The sequence below is a fragment of the Rhinolophus hipposideros genome (assembly GCF_964194185.1).
Source record: "Rhinolophus hipposideros genome assembly, chromosome: 6".
NCBI lineage: Eukaryota > Metazoa > Chordata > Mammalia > Chiroptera > Rhinolophidae > Rhinolophus > Rhinolophus hipposideros.
The window spans coordinates 76126912-76142392 of NC_138052.1; positions in this window are offsets into that span (position 1 = coordinate 76126912).

Consider the following 15481-nt stretch of genomic DNA (forward strand, 5'->3'; position numbering starts at 1 on the left):
AACATGGATAAATCCCCCAAACCACAGGGATTTGAGAAGAAAAGTTGCACAATTATATTAGAGTATGATACTATCTATATCATGTTTTAAAACATGTTAATGACCTGTATATTATCTATCAATCATACATATACAGTAATATTATTAAAATAGTCAAAGTAATAATAAATGTCAATTGAGCATAGTGACGTCTCCATTAGGATAGCATGGGCTGTGGTACAGCAAAAATCACATCCCCAAAACTCAGTGGCTTATAAAATAAAGACATATTCCTTGCTCACCTAGAGTCTGATGCGATAAAGGTGACCCTTTTTATCTTGATGCTTGGAACACAGGCCTCCAAGATGTACAGCCAAAAAGAATGGAGAAGATGCACTTTTGCTCTTAACACCTTAATCCAGAAGTGATTTCCACTCACAGACCATTGGTCAAAACTTTACATGAGCCCAACTTAACATATATTTAGTGAGCTCTAACTCTCTGTCACAGTGGTAAATTCTAAAAGTGGATGGAAGCAAATGCCATCTGGAAGGAATTTGCAGGGGACTTTAACTGATTCTGAAATATTTTAACCCTTTCTTAAAATTTGAGGCTACAGTGGCAACGAAAGCCGTAAGCTAAATGGTGGGTCCTTGAATGCCCACTGCACTGTTCTCTCTGTCTGCTTGTTTGTATTATTTCATTAATTTTTTAACAATCAATCCCTCTTTTCATTTGTATGAATACCTTGTGCTTGATGGCTAGTGGACCTTTCTAGGGAAAAGGAATCTTATAGAGTGTCCACAGCATCCTGCAATCACAGCATGACCTCCTTTGATCATATTCACAAATTTCTACTCTTTCCCTCTACGCACAATCAAAAGAGCATATTGTTGGTCACCTGTTATTCTCTGGGAATAAAGTTACAGGTGGTTTGGCACCCATGTGCAACCTCTTTTATTCAGCAAGTGGTGACTAGATGTTTTCAAGGGTCAGATATTATTCTAAGAACAAATATGTTCTCATAGGACTTATATTGTGGAGAAAGAGGACACGTGTTCGATCAGGAAAACAAACAGTAGACAAAATAATTTCAGGCCCTAAGAACTGCGAAAACAACGAACACAGAGTAATGAGATGGAGAAAGACGGAAGGGAGCTCTGACCCTGGGTGACTGAAGCAACTGGTACCTGAGTGACAAGCAGAAGACAGTCATGATAGGATCTCAGGACAGAATATTCCAGGCAGAAAGCATGTCTGGTTCCTTATTGAGCCCATAGCTAGTGATCCATCACACACAGTTAACCATCGAGAACCAAAGGGGTGAAGGGCGCTGACCCCTGCTCACTCGAAAATCACGTGAAACTTAATTAAGCCCTCAGCATCCACAGATTCCCAGCCATGGGTTGGTTGAATCTGTGGACGCGGAAACCCAGAGATACAAAGGGCCAACTGTATATTTATTGGAAAAAAAAAATCCATGTTTAAGTGGACCCATGCAGTTCAGACCACTGTTGTTCAAGGGCTAACTGCATATCCTAACACGGCATCTCATAGGATGACTTATGGAGTCAGTGTTCACTAAACATTCTCTCTCCCAGTAGCATGGAATTTTAGAAAAATATAACTTAAAGTTATCAAACACTTCATCTATCACATACCACACATATGCCAAAATTCAATCATCGACGTGCTGGTCCTCACACATGGAATTATAATTTCTTGTCCATCTTGTATGGCACTAATATTATGGGACTTCCATATGTGATTTAATAAGGGTATTTTGCTAATGTCCCATTCCTCTTTCTTTCCAGAAATAATGTTTTAATTAACTTTGTTTTTCAAACCTCTTGGCAAAACTTTTACCTGTAACATTTTTCCCGCAAGGAAAGGACCATGATGTATGTCATTCTCTTCTCTACCTTTAGAAACAAAATGACTTACTTTTGTATCAGGCATTAGTTTGTAGTTGTTCTGGAAAAACTGAATTGATTTACCAGAGAGGACAGTGGGCTTTAAGGAGATGCACACAGAAGTAATGATAATAATAATTATTATCATAATTAATATTTATTGAGCACTTGCTTTATGCCAGGCATCATGCTAAATGCTTACATGATGTATTTAAATCTCACAACACTATGGGGTAGGCATTATTATTATTATTATTATTTAAATATTGCAAATGGGAAATTGAAGCTTAGGAAGTTTAAATAACTTGTCCATGGCCACATAATTCTAGAAGCAATAACTGAACTCAAGCAGTCTAATCCCATATTTGCATAGCAAAACTCTGACCATCCCATGCCTATACCACACTGCTTAGATGGGAGTGGGGGTGAAATGAAAGAGAAAGTCAAAGAGAAGTTGAAGGAACACTGGGCAACATAGGTAAGGAAAAGAGAGCTTTAAGAAAAGGGATTTTAAGAAATTGTGAATAGTGTCCCAAGACACTGAGAGTAGGAGCCTTCTTAAATTTTGCACCCCAGGCACTTACTTCTCTTGCTTCATACTAGTCCCAGCGCTGGGGAGGTGGGAGAAGTAGGAGGAGATGAGGACAGACAGGTACGAGGGAAGGATCCTGTAGGGTCTTAGGTATTATACCAAGAACTCTGACTTCTACTCAGAGAGAGATGGGAAGTCATTGGGGGGTGTTGAGGAGAGAAATAGCATGATCTCATTTAAACATTAAACTCTGGCTGCAAGTAGTTAATCGGGTGTAGGAGGGTGAGGCCTGGAGCTAGAAGACCAGTTAAGAAACCATTGCAAGAATCCAGGCAAGAAGTGGGGTAACTTGCACCAGGTGGCAGTGGGCTTGGGAGAAGCAGTTAAATTCTAGATAGATTTGAAAGTAGAGCTGACAGAATTTGCTGTCAGATTAGAGGTGGGATGTGAGAGAATGAGAGCAGTCAAGGATGATGAAGAAGATTGTACCCTAAGCAACTATCCCCCAAAATGCTAAGTAATCAGAAGCCTGATAACAAGGCTACTGGATTTAGAGTTTAGAAGATGCTGGATAATCTGGGTGAGAGCATTTCCTGGGAATTGGTGGGGCTAGAGGTAAGGTTGAGCTAAGCGAATTAATAAATGAAACATAAGGAAGTAGAAGTAATGAGCATAAACTACTCTTGTGACTGTATATAGAAAGGAGACTTATGGTAGCTAGGACACGTTAGGTTAAGGGAAAGTTGTATATATATATTAAGATAGAAAAAAAATGAGTGTGTTTATGTACTGAGGACCAGCAACCAATAGAAAAAGAGCTATTGAACGCACCTAGTAAGGGGAGGGGTATTAAGTGAGTCCCCTGAAAAGATGGGGGTGGGCATTACTGCAGCCCAGAGCATGTAGAGGAGCTGGGTCTGAACAAAGGGAGAGTTTAGAGGGAAGAGGGGTGGTCTGTCACTGTTCCTAAGTGAGAGGAGCAAGAATTTGAGAGGGTTCTTGCCAGAAAGGTTATCCATTTTCTGTGAATGAGGAGGTAACATCATAAGTCAAGTGTAAAGTTGTTCAGAGTGAGAACAGTGAAAAATTTTGATATTTTTGGGGAGAAATGAAGCATAGGTTTATGGGTTGTAGTGAGGACCCAACAAGAAGCTGGAGATCATAAATATGTAGCTGAAGCAACTCACATGGTTGTATGAAACAGACTTACACAGCAGTTAACTAAGTTTTGTACAAGAAGATTTCCATCCACAGACACAGTGGACCTCATCCCCGTTTCTTAAAAATTGAAAAAACATGATTTACAAGACCAAAGCCACAGTTTCAACTATATAAGAAAGAATAATGCCCAAACTTTTCCATTCAAGGTATGCATAATCTCTGTCAAAGCTTAGTGCTAAAACAGGTTAAGGCAAAATTGGATTTATTTCACTGGAGACCCCTGCGTCTCCTGCCTCTCACACAGTTTTTAAGAATCTATTTACTTCAGTTTTCAGTCTTGTCTATTTCAACTCCAATTTCTCTGATAGTAACAGATATCACACAATTACAAAAAAAATTTAAATTTTACCTTATTTTATTTTTAAATGGGGAGAATATTTAGTCTTTACTTAAAGCATGAATCTTAAAATTAAACTATTTCATTCTTGAAACATTTCCCTCAGACTTTTCAGATTTCATCAAATCCTTTTTCTTAAGAAAGAGACAATTAAATGTAGTTGAAAACTGCCTTATCATTGCAGGAATTGTATAATTTTTTTTCCATTGGGCAATGTGCTTCGCAACTTGCACATTAAGCCTTCTATTAAGATTATATTAATATCATAAATATGCAAAAAGGAAACCACTCTGAAAGTTCAAAATAATAGCAATAGCCTTTCCCTCATGTAAAACCTTTTAACTCAAGCTCTCCATGCACTTTCCCAACAAGCATGAATATCCTGCCCAACCACTTTTGCAAGGGGCCATTTAAAATGCCAACCTCACTTTGTTCACTAACTCAAATTGCTAGTAAGGATTGCAAAGCAAACACCCGGTATAATCATGATTTTAATTCTTAATGTCTCCTACACAGCATTTATAATCTTTAAGAGGACCATGCCTCCAGTCTGTAAGAAGTCCCAAGTGGATGTCTCCTGCTTTGATTTATTCTTTAGCCATAGCTGATGGGGTGTGATGAGGGGGAGGAGGTGGCTGTAGTTCTAGCAAACTTTCGCACCTGTGACTATTCACACCTGTGAAAAATACCCACCTCTCTCACACAGTGACACATATGCACACTGATGCAATCATGGCTAGAAATGAATCAGGGCCCTTGAGGCAAGAGTCCATGACAAATGCTCTCTGAGGAGCCCCCAGGCAACTTGGCAAACCGGCTATACCAGGGTCATTACTGAACAAAGCACAGGTGGGTAAGGAACAAAAAGGAAAGGAGGGGCTCATGCATTTGGTTCCCGGGTTTGGAACACATCATCTTAAGATGATCTCTGGGTAATTATAGAGCAGGAGAAAGGGAAACTGAGCTTTGGTCTGAGTCAAAAATGCAAACTCACTGTGAGATCTGGGGTGACTTCCTTTACTTCTCTGGACCTCAGTTTCCTCATCTCTAAAAATGAGGAAATTATACAATGACATCAGGAAGATTCCTTCCTCTTCCAACACCCTATGAAACACTCATAGTCATTATTTCTTGTTCCCTGGAGAAAAATAGTGTCACAAATAGAATTGGAGGAAATTATCCTTCTCAAAAGTATTTCGAATTCTCAAGGAAGTATGACATGTTCTCCATCTTGTTTCAGCACCACTTTGTCCATTTGAAACAACAAACTAGCATAAACAGTGGAGAGAAAACACATTTCTCTCTTCACTTAAATTCTGTAAGTGTCCGTGAAAGGTACTTTACCAGCATGGATACACTTCTGTGGACAGAATCAGTAGGAGCGTTCCTGACAACCTCCAGTCTCCTGGAAATGTCTAATGTGGAGTATCTCTCACAATGGCTGATTTTGCTCAGTCACCATTTTTAAGACATTACTCCTTCAATTGTCTTTTTCCTGGAATCAAACCCCTGGGAGGCACTTATTAAAGAAGTAACAAAAATCCATAAATATGTCAGTCTGAAGGAAAGGTGGAAAAGAAAGATAACCCTCGCAGACTGGGTCAAGCTGAACTTAGGACTTTAAAATCATTGTCAGAGCATGTCACGCAGAGGACCCTGCTTGCTGCGCCATTTGTCATGCAGGACGTCCAGCGAGGTCTCTGCTCCCACTCCCCACATGAGAAAGCAGGACATGGTGAGGCCAAAAAGGAACACCCACGGAGCCATAGGTAGGGAAATCAAACAAATATATTCTCACCGGCGGCATCTGCCTCTCTGCAATCCGCTCTTGCTAGCCACCATTCTCTGCTAGGGTAGCCACAGCAGTTATATTAGTGGCCAATGGCTCACTGGTTACAGCTGACGGCCAACTAGCCACAGCTGATGGCCATCCAATCACAGTTGATGGCCATTTACTACCTGAGCCAGCACCTTTCTATGTGAGGCCGAGAGCCTGGAAACTGCTTTTTGGGGCTTTGTCCCCACAGAGCATTTGGGAGAAGGGGGGCCAACGAAAGATCTTTGAGAGAGAACAGCAGATGCTCAAACCCAGGCAGTAGCTACAGTGCCCACCAACGTCTCAAGAGCTCTACAATAGTCTCCGCCCCCCATATCTGCGGTTTTCCATTCCAGGATTTCAGCTACCCACGATCAATCATGGTCTGAAAATATTAAATGGAAATTTCTAGAAATAAACAATTTGTAAGTTTCAAATTTTTCATCATTCTGATCAGTGAGATGAAATCTCTCTCCTCCTGCTTCTTCTCGTCTGGACTGTGAATCATTCTTTCATCCAGTATATCCATGCTGTATACACTCTCCACGTTGTTAGTCACTTAGTAGCTGCTTCCATTATCAGATGGGTTATCAGAGAGAGAGAGAGAGAGAGAGAGAGAGAGAGAGAGAGAGAAAGTACATTCACATAACCGTTATTACAGTATATTATTATAATTGCTCTATTTTATTACTAGTTGTTGTTGCTAATCTCTTATGTGCCTAATTGATCAATTAACTTTATCATACTTATGTATATATAGGAGAAAACATAGTATGTATAGGATTCAGTACTATCTGCAGTTTCTGGCATCCACTGGGGGTCTTGGAATTTACCCCGCACAGAGAAGAGGGAACTGCCATATTTTGCTTTTGAGAAAGTAGGAGAAGAACAGGAGTTGTCCCAGATTTTTCCTTATAATTTATGCCACTGGAAACCAAGTTTCTTCCACTGTGGAGGGTGTCTAAGGTCTTAGTTACGCTCTCTAAATGGAAGAACAGAGGTCCTAGAAAGTAACTGGAGAGCTAAACTGGGCTGTAGGTTGATTACATTTTGGGGTATACTTATAACTGATATACTTTGGTCACCCCAGACCATTACTGCAGGAGAAACCTCCTTACAGTATCAAGATCCTACTTTGTTCTGCAACCACTTCCTGGTGTTCTTTGAAAGCTGTAAAAATAAAACCCAGATACGTCACATTAGAAAGATGAGACAAAAAAAAAAAAAAATCTTTGTAACTTAAGAGGAAGCCGGTGTCTGAATAAGGGAGTTTTTAGATTGGGGAGAGCCATAGGAGAAAAGGAAGCTGGTTCTTTCTATTTCCAGAGAAAACGGGAAATTGTTTTGTTGAAGACTAAACCCGTATCAGGGCAGAACCAGATATAACAACTTAGTATTACTCTTGAAGTTCGTTGTTCCCCAGGTGTTTTGGCATAGGTATTTCGCACTTTCATTTAGCATAGTAACTGAATATCTAACGCTTGCATTTGCAAAACCAACCAGATGAGGAGCTATACTCGATCTGTAAGAGAACCTCCTTAGTGTACGAAAACTATGATTTATAAAAATCTATTTTTTCATAGTAACTTTCAGGAGCATGGTCATTATAAAAAGTCAGTACTCCTGGACTCAGGCACTCAAAAATAATCAAGATGAAATTTAGTGTTGTTCAAAGGAATTTTACGTTCATATAGAAAACAATGACTTTCTATAAAAAAACTTCACTGTTCATGGATGTGGTTTTACCTAAAATCATATTATTTCAATTGTGCTCACCCCACAAAAGTCGACGCATAAAACTACTGTGCTCTTTATGTATCAAGTCAACAACTATTCCATGCCTTTTATATGCCCCAAATTATACAGCTGCTGGGAAAGCTATACAGGATATGCAGCGCCCAGCCACGCTTGGGATATGCATTTCAGTGTATTCCCCAGTAACCCAGGTTCTTTTAGGTCATAAATAGGTTGCCATAGTCTTCTAATAATAATCCATATGATCTGTAGCAAAAGTTTTCCAGATGGTGACCAATTGCATATCCAACTATCCAGGTTTGCCCAAGCCCGAGAGAGCTCCTGAGGTGCAAGAATTTCAGTGTTAAAACTGGGAAGGTCTCAGGAAAACCTGAATAAGTTGGTCACCCTAAAGAGTTGAAGAAGAAATGAAATTAGTAAGTCACATTAGTGTAATACTCACTATAATCTGGTCACCAGTCTCAGTGTGTGGAGGCTTTTCCCACACCACCAAGCAATTCTCTGACACAAGCTGTCCTACAATTTAACTCAATTCTGACATCCTGTACCTGGAGATAGCATGGTATCTAACAAGGGCTTAGTCCTACAAGTCTGCTGCACCCCAACTTCAGACGCTCCTCATAAATCCAGGTCGTCACCTGTGCTCTGACCAACTGGTTACATTGGGCATTCCAACAACCCCTTCCTTAGATGTGATTAATTTGCTAGAGCAGCTCACAGAACTCAGAGAAGCATTTTATTTAGTACATTACCAGTTTATTAGAAACAGCCAGATGAAAGAAATGCATAGGACAAGGTATGGGGAAAGGGCGAGGAGCTTTCATGCCCGGTCCAAGCTGCCACTCTCCCCAAATCTCCACATGTTCACTGACCTCGAGGTTCTCCAAACCCTGTCTTTTTGGTTTTTATGGAAGTCTCATTACATAGGCATGATTGATTAAATCATTGGCCACTGGTGATTGAGCTCAGTCTCAGGGGTCAGGAAAGGGGAGGGGGCCATTGAACGTTCTAACCTTCTGTTCACAAGTTGGCTCCACTGGCATCCAGCCCCCATTCTTAGTGCAGTGCAAAAGTGACTTCATTAACATAACAAAAGAACTTTATTGTTCCTATCACTTCAGAAATTCTAAGGGTTTTAGGAGCTTCGTGCTAGAAATATGGATGAAGACCAAACATATTTTTTTATTATGAATCACAATATCACACACACATGCTTGCCATCCCATCTTACTATGTTAAGGTAGCTCTATGGCACATTGACAAAGAACCAGACTCTAATTTCAAAGCAGATGTGGGTCTAAGTTCCAGCTTTGCCATGACCTTTTAATTTCTGATTAAACTTCTCCAGTACTGCTTCCTTGTTTGTGAAATACAGAAAACTATGAGCTTGTGACAATTGAGATAATGCATGTGAATTACTTAGCACCGCTCCTGACACCGATGTCACATTTTATACACGTTAAGCATTATTATCTCACAGATCACGCAGTTATGGATACTTCCGGTGTTTCAGTTATTGTGAGATTAATTTCAGGCCACGGTGTGGGCCAGCTGGGATGAAACCTTCCACCACAGGGCATTTGCTGGACCATAAGCAGATCAACCCTTTGTCCTTTCATTAGTATGAAGCCAAGAAATGGGTAGAGCTTAAACAATGTCCTGTTTACCCAAGACTTTTTCAATTTCTCTCATCCAGCCTCTTCAACCAAGGTCTCTGCATTATTGCGCGCACATGTACACACACACTCACACACACACACACACACACACCACATAAACACACAGAGACACATACACAGAGGTTTTTATACTGTTGAGATGGGAGCAGCCAAAGAAAACACATTTTTTTCCTTTGTTTCTAGACAATTTAGAAAATAGGAGAAAATGATGTGGCACTACAGAGGGGGTAAAACATTGGAGAGAGGGCTGGAGGTGGAGGAAGGGAGGAAGCATTGGGAGGAAAGAATCTGCACATTTTAGAGTTCCTGCTAAGAGCATTAAGGAAGCACCACCACCCAGTGTGTGTGACCTCCTGGTAATTTCCTTGGGGAGTCCCTGCCCGGAAAACCTTTACCCCCAGAATCAGGAGGAAGCTGAGTTAGGTAAATTCCCAGACTGAGGGGGCTGGATGGGTGATGACCCAAAGGCAGGCTGGGACAAGTTTCCAGGCGGGGGTTTCCCCTTCCTGCTCTGACAGCCACTGAATGTGAGCTCAGCCAAGAAGAGGGGGTGGGGGGTGGGGGTGCGTGGCCAGGGATTATTGCTGGTATTTGCCTTTGTCTCTCAGCTTCCGGTGTTTGAAATGAAGGAATCTGAGGCTTTCTGTGGTCACTCTTGTCTGGGATTCTTTCCTCAAGAGGTGTTCGCGAGTATGTGAGGACTGCCAGGAAAGAGTGTGAGTCACAGCTTCTGAGCAGACACTATTCGGCTATAGAAATTCCCAGAGATATGACTTGTTTATAGGAAAGGAAACAGAGCTATTCTGAGCTGCCAGGGGAAGAGGAAAGCACTGCTCATTTTTTAAATGCTGTGTTGAAAGGTCATACCAGAGAGCAGAGTGCCAGCCGAAACCTGGTGTAGACACTGATGGCAACAGTTCGTTTGTCTACATTTTAGAGGGTATTTTGGGGCTTGGCATTTAAAACACAAGACCCATGGCACTGAAATGCCACACTTAGTGTTAAGCCCACAGGCATAAGCAGGCTCTGAATCACACCAGTGCAGGGGGGTGAGGGGGGTGAGGGGTGGGGAGGTTGTTGGCCCTGGCTGAGGGGGCAGGGCCTGCACTTCAGGTGGAGGGAGAGGTGCACACACAAAAGCATTAGCTTTGACCACTCTCTAACTCCATAGTTTGTGAACAGACCACTGATTTTCACTCCCATTTCAGGGGAAGTAAAAGTTCTGCCACCCTCCTACGATCTCCAGCTGGGACTGACATAAAACAGATTCACAGGGGGAAAGTATACACATTTTCTTTACATGTAAATGGGAGCGCTCACAAGAAAAATGAAGACCCAAAGAAGTGACTAGACCTGGGACTTACATACTTGGTTGAACAAAGAGCAGACAGTGTGGGAAAGTAACTGTAATATAAGGGGAGACTAGGGAAGATGAGCTATTTTAACAAGGTCTGTTTGTACAAATTTCTCTCCGCCTCATCTCTAGCATAAGAAGGTTTTCTTTCTCCTGGCATGGGGCGGGACCTCCACATGGGAATGCTATCTCTCGCTTTTAGTAGGAAGAACGGGGAAGTCAGATTGCCATTCTTGCATCTGCTGCTTTTCAAGTGCCTTTAACTCAAAGTAATCAATACGCCAAAGAAGCACATTTGGGGCTGGTGTGTCCTAAAGTCCTTCACACCATATTCCATGCTGCCTCCTCTAATGTCTTTTCTTCATCATGCTAATACCTGTGATATCAACTGTCATTACCTTAAAGAATTGTTCTTTGTAGAATGTGAGCAAGGAGAGAAACTCAGAGGGATTCCCTCCAACACTTGCTTCTACATTGGCCCATTTTCTTGAGTATTGAGTTTGGCCCTGAGGTGTTCATACTCATATAGTCACCATTTACACATTTGTCACTGTTAGCAGAGTCAGTCAGCTGACCAGAGGTTGATTTCTAAGGAAAACCAAAAATCCACCGAGTAGTCACAGATTCAACGATAATTAACCTACGTGATAATTTCATAGAATCCACATCTGATAAAATCAACACTTTTTCATAATTATAAAGTAAACATTTAAATCAAAATAAAAGGATGTCTCTTCAATGTGATAAAGGTGTTCTTGACTTAAAATAAACAAAGATTAGGTTTCATAGGTAAACACTGGAAATATTCAAAATCAGAAACAAACACAAAAGAATGTCCATTAGAATCATTATCACTTTAGATTCTCCGGCTGAGGCAATAAGTCGTGAAACCAAAGGAATCAATCTTGTGAACTAAGATGTTAAAATACTTGAAAATCACATCAGTATATATCTGGGAAAACCAAATGAATTAGCTAAAAGCTTTCTTATTTAATAAAAAGTCATAAAGTGTCTTGGAATAAGATAAATACCTAAAAAGCAGTTCTATTCCTGTATACTGGCAATAACCAGATAGACAATCTAATGGGAAAGAAAAGCTATTCAAATAGCAACAAATATAAAATATCTACCAACTCAAGGAGAAATGTATTAAAACTTTTAAAACCTTGATTGAAAGAAAATTTCAATAATGAATAGGACGAGTTACATTTTTCTTAGATGAAAACATTCAACTTAAAGATGTCAAGGCTTCTAAAACATATTAAAAATAATTCTACTCAAACATATAACTGGACTTTTCTTAAAAGTTGTTAGAATTAGCATGGACTAATTGCTAAGCTTGGTGCTTATCTTATAACAAGAACTCAAAACTCTAAATAGGAAAAACTAGCAAAAAATATTCTTAGGGATCAATCTTGTCAGATATCAGAACCTCTTGTAAAATATCAATAATAAAAACTGTGAGTTTGATACACATGTAAAAATATAAACCAAAGTAATTAAACACCTTGGAACAGACCTTATTCATATTTATAGAGGGCTTTATAGTTTACAAAACTTTCTACCTGTGTTATCTCTTATGCTTTAAAACCATGCAATGGAGCAAGTATATTATTCATGATTTTTTATAAAGAAATCGATACTCAGAAATTAAGTGAATTGCCCAACACAATAAAACTAAGATGATTAAACCCAGATTTTCTAACCTCCCAAAGCTGGCCTTTTTTTTATTATATTGTTCTCACAAAGCAATGGAGAATGGGCATTTCTTTTTTAGTGATGTTGAAATTTAAAAAAAAAAAAAATTAGATTTGCCCCTTACATTATATGCCCCTGCTAAAAATAAACAAACAAAAATCTGTAATTTCAAGATTTCAATATTAAAAATCAGGCTATAGAAATCTTAGCAAAAAATAGAGACATGAAATTGAACTAATGTCTGTGATGGCTCCTCACTGAGCCCACTCGTGGAGTAGGGAGCTATAATGCTTCCTATTCAGTCTTATCCCCCATGCCCCAAACCCCCTATCCACTCCAGGTGAATTTCTCATTATTATGAAGATGTAGAAGCCCCAAAGTGAAGTCAAAACTCTCCAGAAAATAAATGAAAAAAATGTAATCAATCCATTTCTAGGGATGGATAGGATGATCAGAGAGTGACCAATTAGGAGCACGCATTTAAGAGTAAGAACCAACAAAAAACAAAAAGGAGTCAGCAACTAATACATAGTACATGTCTATATGTGTGGCAACTACTCAACTCTGACCTTGTAGCAAAAAAGCAGCCACTGACAGTATACAAAGGACAGCCATAAATAATGGGCATGAAAGAGTTCCAATAAAACCTCATTTCCATAAATAGGCAGCAGGCAGGCTACGCTCTGACAACTCCTGTGTTAGACCATTTAAAATTAGTCAGCCCATTAAATTACCCTAAATACATTTTAGATAAGAAATCAGAAACCAAAAGAGGTTACTAAACTTGACTGCTTGACAAAAGACAAATATGAGTAGTCTCCATAGTAAGTGGGCAGAGCTGAATGCCCACTTAATGCCCTCTTGTGACTGGAAAGCAGGGAAGTGTGTCATCTTTTCATTGGAGACCTCCAATGACTTGGGAGGGTCCAACTGGATTTTGTAGATGCGAAATCTCAGGAGGTGGAAGGGAACCCCACACAGGTTGAGTTTCATGAAACCGGCATTTGCTGCACTGAACCAGGAGGGGATCATGTGTTGTGATCACTTTAGGAGGCAGGAAGCTATGGACGTTTCCATTCATCTCACACACACCGTGTCCCATCCCAGACGTTGAGTCTGTTAGTCTGAACACGAGTCCAGTGGAGTTGAGGAGAGAGGTGTGTGCTTCTACAGGTATGAGAGGTATAGGCCAATTGCTGGTTATTTAGGGAAATCGGGAAATCCCAACCACTGAACGGATCCAGAGCATTTCATTCTATTTCTTTGCTTTATTTCTTTATTTCAAGCTTCCCTTTGTGTAGAATGGAAATGTCTTTCCTCATCCTTTTTTTTCCCCCCAGGATGTCAGAATAAAAAAACCTCTGTGTAAAGTTCATCGGTACCTCAGGGATGCATGTCAGAAAATGACACAGTCTCACTGTCACCTGATATCTCCTGACTGACTCCAGTTCTTTGCATTTCTCTTTACGCAGGGAGCTTTGCCATCTTTACGTTTAACATTTCTGGTCAGGGACCAGCGCTATGAAGCTGGTGCTTTGACAACCACATCGACAAGAGACCAAAATATATGACACGTAAAGGTGAAAGGACAGTGACTAAGAGGAGAAAATGAGCTTTTAAACAAGCCTGACACCATCCAGCTAGTTTTCATATGGCCTCCTGTGAAAAATCTTGACATATTGGTACATTGCTATGAGTTATTTCTTCACAGAACTGGAGAGTGTGGCCTAACATTGTTTGATCTTGTAGAGTGTTATTTGGGGCTGCAAATTTATTTTATTTTAAGCTCAATGACATTTTATCAACAGTTAACACAGCATGAGTAGCGAAAACTCACTGCACTACAGTACATGAGGCCCCCACTATTTTGCTGCTTTATTTTTGTTGGAGTAGAGAGCTCTCTGGCTTGCTCCCCTTTTGATACTTTCTGTTTTTACCCAACTTTCTGTGTATGGAGCAATATTTTTTAGTGCATTACTACATACTATATGAATGCTTCCACAATACTTATTTATTATTTGTAATAATGAAAACTAATGTACTTCATTTGCCCATGTCAGCTGCATCTAAAAAGGGAAGACATGTCTCTCCTGGTCGTGCTTAAGGGGGCAGAATGAAAAGGAGATGGAGATGGTCATCAAGGAGTCCTGGGTGGTTCCATGCTGGCAGACCTCTGCTCTGAACTAGAAGAACAGGACTCAAATACAGGCAGGGTTTATGCTGAAACCTCAGCAAATTCTCTCCTTTTCAGACTAAGACCCTCACAGTGCCTGGAATTTTATAATGCTTTCTAGCAATTCAGAAACTATCAGTCCTAACCTTAATTCAGATACTGATACACTGGTCTTTACTACTTAAAGCCATGAGATTGTTTATTTTCTACTTGTAGCTTAATTTTGTTTTGTTTTAAGCTCTCATTCTTAATTTTTGCCCAAGCAATAAGATCAGTCATACATTTAATCTGCTTCTGTCATTAAGGCAGCAGAAAAACCTACTGATTTTCCAATCTACTATGAGTAAGTTCAGCCTGTATGTAGTCACCCTACTTTTCACCAGCTCTGTGACAGCTTTCTCATCTGTAATAAGACAAAACACTCAGCGAGGTCACTGAGTCATTGGAAGAATTACACACATATAATAAGCAAGATTGCACTGTCTTTGGTGATTGACAACACACATTTTTTAAATAAAACAATAACAAATTATGCCTCCAAGAAGATAAACACAAGATTTCTTGGGTGCTCTGTGTATTATAGCACTTTGCTAATGTTTGATAAGAATTCGTCAATCAAGGCAATTGTATTAATTAATAAGGATAAATATTGACTTTTGCAGTTCTGTACAATTTAGCCCTCCCTTTAAAAAAACTTTTTATGGAAGTATAACATGCATATGGAAAAAGGGGATAAATGTCACGTTGTGATGAATTTTCATAAAATTCATCTGTGTAACCAACACTCAGATGAAGAAACAACACGTATTCCCAGCATCCCACAAGTGCCTCTGAGTGCCCCATTCCAGGAACTAGAAAACCACTGACTGACTTCTAACACTGTAGATTAGTTTTACCTATTCATAATTATTTTTTTATTTTATTTTTATTTTTCTATTACAGTTGACATTCAATATTATATTAGTTTCAGGTATACAGCATAATGGTTAGACATTTATGTAATTTACAAAGTGATTCCCCCCCC